We start from the raw sequence: 9,738 nt of genomic DNA on the forward strand, positions 1-9,738 counted from the left end.
CATATTCAGCAAATCATAACTTTTTCAATGACACTTTACATTCATATATGTCTTCCATAAAATACATCATAATTATGCTATAATCATATCATCATATCACTATGAAAAATATGGGGTGCAGTATCACACTTACTTTAAGCAATCCAGTATTTTTTGTCTCCAAAATTTATGGCTTCTGAAAATAATCTGAGAACATTTGCCCAAAGTGAGGTTAGGAGGCCATTTGTATTCCAATCAGTAAAAGACAGAAGCCTAAGGTAGTAGAAAATGCATTTTTCATTCATATGTGAAGGTTAGAATGCAACATCTCAACTTTTTTCTTTTTAGCAAAAATCTGTTTAAATTTTGAAATAGGTTCTCGAACAAGTCAAAAGATCTTCCCTGGTGAATTTCACCACCATTAAGGTTGCTCTTTACTGATGTTTCCCGTTCATTTCAGTGGAATGAAATGGCATCCCATCTCTTACATGATGGGTAAAAGCAGCAGTAAACTGAAACTGAACAGTGGTACAATCCACAAGGGAAGTTCTACTACAGGTTTAATGTATTCCCATCAGAAATCACAAAAGTCTTTCAGGGTCTTATGTGTTTATTGTTAAAGTTCTACAACATTTATGTGACTAAAGGCACCTGTATATTTTACATTTTGTTATTGCATGTAGACATTTTATAACTGAATGCAGAAATTTCAAGTAACAATTCTTTGTTTTTACAAGGTCAGAGTAAGAAATATGAGTATTAGTGGAGAGTAACTTTGGCATATTCTTAATTATGCTGACAGACTTTTGTATTGATTTGTATTGTTAATGACTAAAGTATCAATATACTGTAAAATATTGTATAGCAATTATCTTTGCTTGGAGTACATTTAAGTAATAATAAAATGCTATGTACCATAGTAGAAGGGGCAGTATGTTTATTTCTTCATGAACACTTCATTACACAAAACCAATTATTTATTTCAGTCCATGTATTTCTTAGAATCCTCTTTCCAATAAATAAACTTTTAACATGTTAGCTGTGTTTAAAACTAGCTCTTTTTACAGCCCTTATAAGTGTATCAGCAACACATACACACTGAAAACACTTCTCTCCTTTTCTTTGAAATGCAATTAGACATGCTTATGTTTGTGATTCTATTGGGATTCTATGTTTTTCCAATTACCAAAGAGTTTTCCCTTATTTGAATTTTTTTCCTTTGACAGCCCTAGAGAATCTTTATAAAATAGCCAAGTGTTTAACTTTGAACTAGAATTCAAGGAAATAACTAATTGCACGAAGGCAATGAGTTGGTAATTTAGACACAATATTAAAAGATTAAAAATTGTCAAAATAAATAAGAAAGGAAATAGCAACAGCAGTACCAGAAGCAAGTACACATTTGACTGTCGAGGCCTGCAATGGGGGTGGGGGGTGGGGATAGAGAGAGGGAGAACCTACTTTCATAGCTGTAAGTTATCACAGGGTGATAAAAGGGGTGGAGAAGGGCACAGACTTTCAAATTTACCTAAGTGATCTTTACACATTTACTATAGTTTATTTGTTGTCTAGCACTTAAAATATGTCATTGAGTCTGCAATGGAAATACTTTTGTAATTGCCCGTATTATATGGATCATTGACCTTCAACAGTGGAACTGTTGAAGCAACTGTCCATTTATCTGGAAAATTACCACATGGCAAGTTCACATTAGACAGTTTTACAAGGGCTGCCCTAGCAAAGTGCCCATGTATTATTAGATACTGGACCACACAAATCTCTTTGCATTTGATTATCAGTTGTACCTTTAATTACTAAATATAAAAGAAAAAAGGCACCAGACTACCAACTTGCCTTGTTAGCAATTTTTATGTAGTTATATTTTCTGTTTTCACATAATTAATTATTAGAAAGAACTTGTAAAAACATAGCCCTTTTTAGCATTGAAGTAAAAAAATGCTGAACATTATCGCAAGAAAATATACACACCAAAGTTACAATTCAATGGAAAGGTTAAAAAGATGATCAAGTGATAACTTGTTTCTGCTCTATTTTATATTGCCTGAAATATATTGGAAACAATATTTTAGACATTTAATTTCTATAAAACAGCAGAAAATGTTTGTTGGGCTTGAAAATAGAAATCTAGACAGCATTTGGGGGGAATAAAGCATTGAGAAAATGACTGCAAAAACAGTAATTATTGACTAAGGATTATACTTACCTGTAGTATAATCTCTCCAAAGCAGATGTGAACAATAACAATGAGACTTTTCTATATGGTACGGCTTTAATAGAAGAATGTAGGCGCTCATCTGCAGACCTGAAATGACAGGAGATAAACATTGGCACTGGAGTGTGTGACATTCTTTACAGTTGTGTCAGGGTGCTATAGCTAGCAATTCTCATGGGACAGTTTACTTAAAATACTGCATATGTTAGCAACAGTGATCATGTGCTGATGTGTATGTTTGCATATATGTGTCTTGTTTTAGCCTTATGAGCAATCTGCATATCGAAGTTGCAAAAGCTATATGAATAGAAGTCTACTTAAAATATAGATGAGATTATTGATGATGGTAATCTGCATTACTACTTTATCGAGACCGGATGTCTTTCTAAATGAGATGCTCTATTTACGCAGAAATAACTGGGTAAAATCCTATGCTGTGAATTATGCAGGAGTTCAGAGTAGGTGTTCACACTGGTTCTCTTTCACAGATTTTAAGGCAAGAATCGGTTAAAAAACATAAAAGGCTTCAGTCAATTCTTCTAATATCAACAGCCTGGTTTTTACAGCTAAAATAGGATGAAGTGCATTCCTAGCTAGGGCCCTGATTTTGCAAATGTGATCAACCAGTATGAAGCCAGCCTTGTGCCCAGGCAGATTCCTACTGCCAGCAGTGAGACTAGCACAGACCATGTACCCATGTGATCCCACATGGAAAAACTTATTTAAATCAAAATCCTGTGAGTGCACCCACTTAATTTGAAATCTGAGCTCTTGAGTCTAGATTATAGATTAGGCAGGTGCCCACGATAAAGACCCAGACCCCTAAAGATTTCCTAAGGAGCTGATAGACATGCTCTCTGAAGTTCACCAGACTCATTGTTTTGGGAGTCTTCAATATCCACATAGGTAATGCCTTTGAGAGGACAGCCCCAAACCTAAAAAAACTCCATTTTCTGTTTCTCACTGGCCATCTCCATCCAGCCCCACACATGGAGCCAGCCATACCCCAGATTGAATCCATGGACTGGATGTGAATGTACTAAATGCAAGGGCCACTCCCTCCCCCTCCCGTTCCCCTTCCCCCCCACCCCTCCACCCCCCGTTGCCTGCTCAGACCAGAAAATAAAAAAACAACTCCATTGCAAGGCAAGAAGAAACCACTATGGCTGACCTCCCAGAAACTCCTGGACTCTACCATGTTCCAAAACTTAATTATAGAAAACTCCATCCAACTAAAATACCAAACGATAGAATGACTGAAGCCTGGTCTACACTAAAAAATTAAGTCGCTTTAACACAGGGGTATGAAAAATCTACACTCCTGAGTGGTGTTGTTATGACAACCTAAGCCCCCATGTAGATGGCGCTAGGTCAATAGAAGAATTATTCCACTGATCTTGGTGAGATGGATTACTTCTGGTGACAGGAGAACCCTTCCCATTGGCATAGCTAGTGTCTACACTGAAGCATTGCAGCGGCACAGCTGTACCACTGTAGTATAGACATACCAGAGGCACTGCAAACTCCCTGACTGTTGCTATATATGTTCTAGCAACAATGTACCCTGTGCTACTCCATTACCCATGTAGACTACTGTGGTTCTCAGATGATCTCGGGTGAGGGGGAAGCGGGGAAACAATCTGGAGCATTGGTAACAGAAAACATAGTTTGGTGCAGACAGAGTCAGGCTCAAAGGAGAGCTGACCTGTCCTGGGCCACAAAAGTAGCAAAGTCATACCCCAAAGAACTTTTCTGAACCATAAATGGCTTTGTAAACCCAGATCAATGGAAGGAAATGTGTGAGCGTCAGAGACTGGGCTTTCATAAAAACTAGGCTGAGGCTATGGAACTCACTCCTGCAAAAGATCAGAACAATCTTGGAATTAATTTCAGACTAAATGCAAAAATAATTCCTTCATCTTAACTTTCCTCCAGTAATTTTTTCTCATAAAGACACAGAATAAGGTCACACACAGTGCATAAGCATAACCAATCACCCCTACCCTCCAAAGCCCTACTAGTAACACAGCAAAAAACAACCTCTGAATTAAGGTATTCCCTACAGGCTGGGAAGGGACACATACAGAAATTATTATTGTTCTATTTTTAAATTACTGAAAGGCATTTCAGATAATAGTGGGGCTATATATATATATATATATATATATATTATTTTAGGTAGGGAACAAATATATATATATATATATATAATTTTAGGTAGGGAACAAAGCAAGACTACATTATTTTTCCTTTTGAAATTATTTTGAACAAATGTAATCTCTGATTTAGTATACAAATACACTATATGTATTAAGTAGTGGGTGCTTCAGATGTGATATAATATGTTAATACAGACTGGATTATTTCTCAACTTTTCATCAGCTTCAAAAAAAAAGCTAAAATTTGTTAGGCTTGCTTTTAGGACAAAGGTATTTGTAAAGAACATTAGATAGGAAGAGAAACAAACCCCAGCACTTCTCAGACTTACCAAAAAAAGTCAAGAAAGGTGAATTAAGGAATAAACATTCACAAAAGTCACACTAAACTCCTAATAATGCTTCGGGCTAAATTCTGATCTCAACTCCATATAGATCTCAGTTCTAATGTTCTCTCCCACTGCATACAGAATCAAACTCCTTACAGGTCGAGGTCCCACATGTTGGTTTGAGATTAGAATTTTGGCTTTAATATTTGTAGTCCATTAACTTTAATTAAACTCACCCTAGACTTGTAAACCTGGTGCATGTGGAGACTTTCTTAGGCTATATAAAAATAAGTAATGAGCTCAGTTGCTAGTGGGGAATTTCATTGTCTAAATGCTATTGTTCTTAGATTAACTCTTATTGTTCTACTTTGTATGGTTCCTGTGAGGAAACTGAACTTGAATGGTACAAAAGTTCCTAGAGTAACAAGTTAAAAGTGGAGACAAATTACTGGATCATCCAGTACAAAACCCTGCCAATACAGGATTGTTTCTTCCAGAATACTTTTTAGTATTTGTCCAGTTTTAAAAGTACCAGTGGTTGAGTGCTCACCACTTACCTTGAGTGACTTTTCTATAGCTGAACACATCTCATCGACAAGAAATTTTTCCTGCTATTCAGCCAGATTTTTACTTTATTCTTTTTATCCCATTACTCTTAGTGTATCACACTGAAAAAAAAAACTCCTCTCTTTTCATGGTCTTCAGATTGGTCTTTAAATTTTTGCAACCAAGTCATGTTGTATTTGACAGTTGTTAGTCATGGCACTTAATGCACTGTTGTAAAGTGCTCTGATACTACGATGATGAGAGTGGTACCAATAAACGGGAATTTTTTTTCTCTTCAGGATTTTGACTTTTTGGCAAAAAATAAAAAACAGAGAAATTTGGGCCAACAATTTAAAAAAAAATTGTTTCATAAATGCTGCTGCAGTGCCTCATCAGAGTTGCAGTTCGGGTTCCTCATACCCACCTTCTCCTCTGTGGACCTGTCTCACTAGCTAGACTACATCTCCCATTGTGCACCAGGGTCTCCTCTCTTGCTGAGCCATCGCCATGCATTATGGGAGTCCCAGGTTGTCTTGCATCCTGGGAGATGTAGTCTGAATGGGGAACCTAGCTCACTGAGAAGAATGGGGGCATGAGGCTCCCATAGGAACCACAGCAGCATTTCCAAATCAAGACAGTTTTGGATTTGGACAAAATTTTTAGGTTTTTGCAGTGTTCAGTTTTTCAACAATAAGTTAAATTTTCCACAGAAAGCAGACATTTTTCATGAAAAGTCTTTAGTCCAAAACCCAATTTTCTGTCAAAAATATTTTAATCAGAAACTTTTCAACCACAACTGGTTGAATTTATATAGAATAGAATGTCCCTTTTAATATGTATCACTTAGCTAACTTTTCTATAATTAGCTCTTTTAATCTTTCCCGTAAGTAAATGCTTCCAGCATAATTTTTGTTACTCTTCTTTCAGTTCCCATGAACGTATCTATTATTCTGTTAATTAGAATTAGGTGCAGAGCAGTGGTGGCAATTCAGCTATTTACTGGGGGAGGTAAATTCCAGTCCTCTTCTGCTCCTAGCCCCCCAGTAGGGACCCCATTCCAGTCTCTGCTTGTTCCACTCTGCGCCCCCAAAGGGACTATGGGTGTCTCTCACCCAGGGAGTCTCCTCTCTCACCCATGCAGTGCATGAGCTGGTGCCACCAAGAGTAGAGTTCTCTGAGGACTCCTCTGTTCTCCACCACGTAGGAACAGACTCCCCCTGCAGCAGGTTACAGAACCATTTGGCCTGGCCACCCCTCCAACTGTACAGAGGGTCAACCAGGTAAAATTTCAGTGGTGGTGTGACCACATAGCCAGAGATATGTTTTGGAAGCAGCCATACTGATTTAGTAGGGACCACTGCTTAAAAGTGGTCAGACCATGGTTCCCCCAGCTCTGTGGAGTATGACATTTGAGCAAGTGCAAAAGCCTTGGAGGGGAGGGGAGGCGATTGCACCCCCCATCCCTTAATTGGTGCCACTGGTGAAGAGCTACACGGAGAGAGCCTATTGCCTCCTTTCCCCACTGAAGCATGCTTCTGTTTATGCAACTCACCATTGGCACTGGCTTTTTTATGCTGCCATGTTATATGGGACGCTTAAGTTTAATATACTGTCCACTATTATCCCTTGGTCTCTTTCAGCATTACCACTTCCTAAGATTTTCCTTCCCATTGTTTTGGGTGGTTTTTCCTCTGCTGTATTAGTTACATGAAATTCAACCTGGAAAAAATCAGCTAATCTTTCCTAGGTCCTCTGATATTATTCCTACATGTTCCAGATATTACATTCAAATTTGAATGAAAAGGGAATGAGGAATTTTAAGTGTTATAAGGGAAATTTTGTCCCTAGGAAACAACTGGGTAGTATGTTTGGGAAGTCTGTAGGGTGAGATAAGATACAGAGAATTCTGTGTAGGGCATGGAGTAACACTAGGCAAGCTCTGCAACGTCCAGGTGATTCCCCTCTATGGGACCAATCCAAAGCAAATCAAAGTCAATGGAAATACTTTCACTAGTTTCAATGAGCTTTCAGTGAGGCTGATGGACCTGACTAGTTGCAGCCTCCCTCTTTTCTTACCCCAAATCTTTCCTCCATAGTGTTATATTGGGATCTCCTGGGGAACTGGGCTGTGCAGACCTCCTGCATGGACACTCCAAATCCTGCTTCCTATGAACAATGAGGCCACATCAATTCCACTTCATCCAGAATCTTCTGCACTTATGGAAGTAGAGCAGGTTTTGCCCGTTAGTGTGCACAGGTAATTGAAGATTTACACTCCTATTTTACACACACACACACACACACACTAGCCATGCTAACAGTGTTCTTTCACCTAAATAGTGTACAACTTGCTACATTACCCCCATATCATTGTGGGGTTGACCCAGGATGAATCATAGCATGACTTAACGCTGACATTTGTATCTTTCCTATTTTGATATTACATGGATGTGATGTCATTGTCAATGATACTGGTAGAATTATGTTGACATAATATATTTTTAAAATACAGTGCTTGTCTTTGAGATTACATGGAAAACTGCAATTTTATATATAAATGTGTAATCTCTAAATATTTGCATTTTATAAAGTGACTATATCTACAGAAAATGGAGAGAGCAGGATCAAGCTGAAGATAGGTTCTTTGTTTTGTTAGGAAGAGCAGTTTTTAACAGGCTTCATTTTCACTACATAAGCCACTCTATGATCTTTCTTGTGCATCTATTTTCCCTTGATCTTACTGTGTGAGTGACACTTACTTTACACTAGCATTATCTGTCAAAATATTAACTGGAATATACTATCTAGAGCACATTTTTTATTATTATTAACAATAAAAATGCAGGGATAATTGAATCCCTTTATATTCCCTATATAATGTAAGGAGAGTAAGACAGTGTTCAGACCTAAGGGGAAAACACATGTGGATTTCCTCTTTGCCCTAAGATCATGTACTCTCCCTTGCACTGTAACTACTTTGATTCACTGTACCTTAGAGGGAGATAAAATTTTCAATATGTGCATATCATCTAAGGAAAACTATAGCATACATACATTTTGCTATAAGACTCACATTAAATAAATATATAACAAGCTGCGATGTCACAACAAGTAGATGTACAATTATGAGGACAAAATACCCAAAGGAAATCAACACAAGACTTATTAATATCCAGACCTGTAGAAGACAACTGTCAGACAATTGGTCAACAAGGTACATTGTATCTGTTAGATACTGACTAACCCATTATGATCTTTATGAAGTGTCCTTTTGGGGGTCTAGATCTTCAAATATGAGTTGGAAGACCCTTTTCTTTTATTAGTTGCTAAGCTCTTTATACTTTTACCATATTGCGGCAGGTTAGAAGTCTGAGCTTTATTGTCTTATGTTATTGAAAATCCAGATTCCCGCAGCCTTCTCCCTCAGGTCAAGATTTGTCTGAGAATACATTCTCATTTCTCCATGTACAAAGGCTGTCTGGAGAGAGGCAGAAAAGATTATGACTGTAATATACTTAAATCCAATTTATTTGCCTGACTAGAAACTTCCACACTTCACAATTGCTTCCTACAGAAGATTTTGTATTTAATTCTTTCATGGCAGTAAGAAGAAAGAGTGATCCTAGTCATCCAACAGGTATATATATTCAGCACACACCTGAGCCATATGAAATGCAACAGAAAAGACAGTGGTGAAAATAGCAAATTTATACATTTATTTTTCCATTTTCAGTTTATTTCCACTTAAGAATGGTTCATTTGGTTTTTAGAAATAGATATTTAAATCTCATGTGCAAAGCTGGTGTTATACATCTGTGCACGAGGAATAGATTTTTAACTGGATAATCAGATGTCTGCCATAAAAGCTATTTGATCCAAAAGCTATTTGTTATAGTGGTTTGTACTATAACATTATGCTAACCCCTTTCATGTAGGTTATAATTCAGGCATCTGCTATTTTATCCCAGCATGTTCACTGATGATACTATACAAGGGTTGTGTCATTGCTTCCATTTTAAATTCTCATTTGAGAGAACGGGTGAGAGAAACGTTGGTATGGATGGTCTTATTTTTAACGTGCAGCATTGTGTGTCAGGAGATCTGGGTTATTTGCACCCCACTTTGCAAGCTGTGGTGAAGCAAATCCTTCCTGTGTACTTTTAAGAAAGTCAATCTCTCTCTCGGTCAGTTTTCTCATGCATAATGTGGGGCCAATAATACTTAGCTATCTTGCAGGGGTGACATAGTGCTTAAATCGTTCCTGTTTGAAAGCACTTTGAGAGCCTCAAAAGTAAGGTGCTATAGAAGGACAAAGTGTTAATTATTACTGTTACGACTTTCCGGGGTGTATTAGTAAGTGATTGAGCACCCTCTTTTGGTAGATTGCAGCACAACAGGTGCCCCGTCTCAGTTTTCCGATTGCAGAGACCTCAATAACTTCAGGCTTTCTTGTTGCACTACTGTCAGGGGTGGTTTATTATAAGAACACAGTCCA

This window comes from Terrapene carolina, unplaced genomic scaffold (assembly GCF_002925995.2).
Source record: "Terrapene carolina triunguis isolate 2854851 unplaced genomic scaffold, T_m_triunguis-2.0 Scaffold95, whole genome shotgun sequence".
Classification (NCBI taxonomy): Eukaryota; Metazoa; Chordata; order Testudines; family Emydidae; genus Terrapene; species Terrapene triunguis.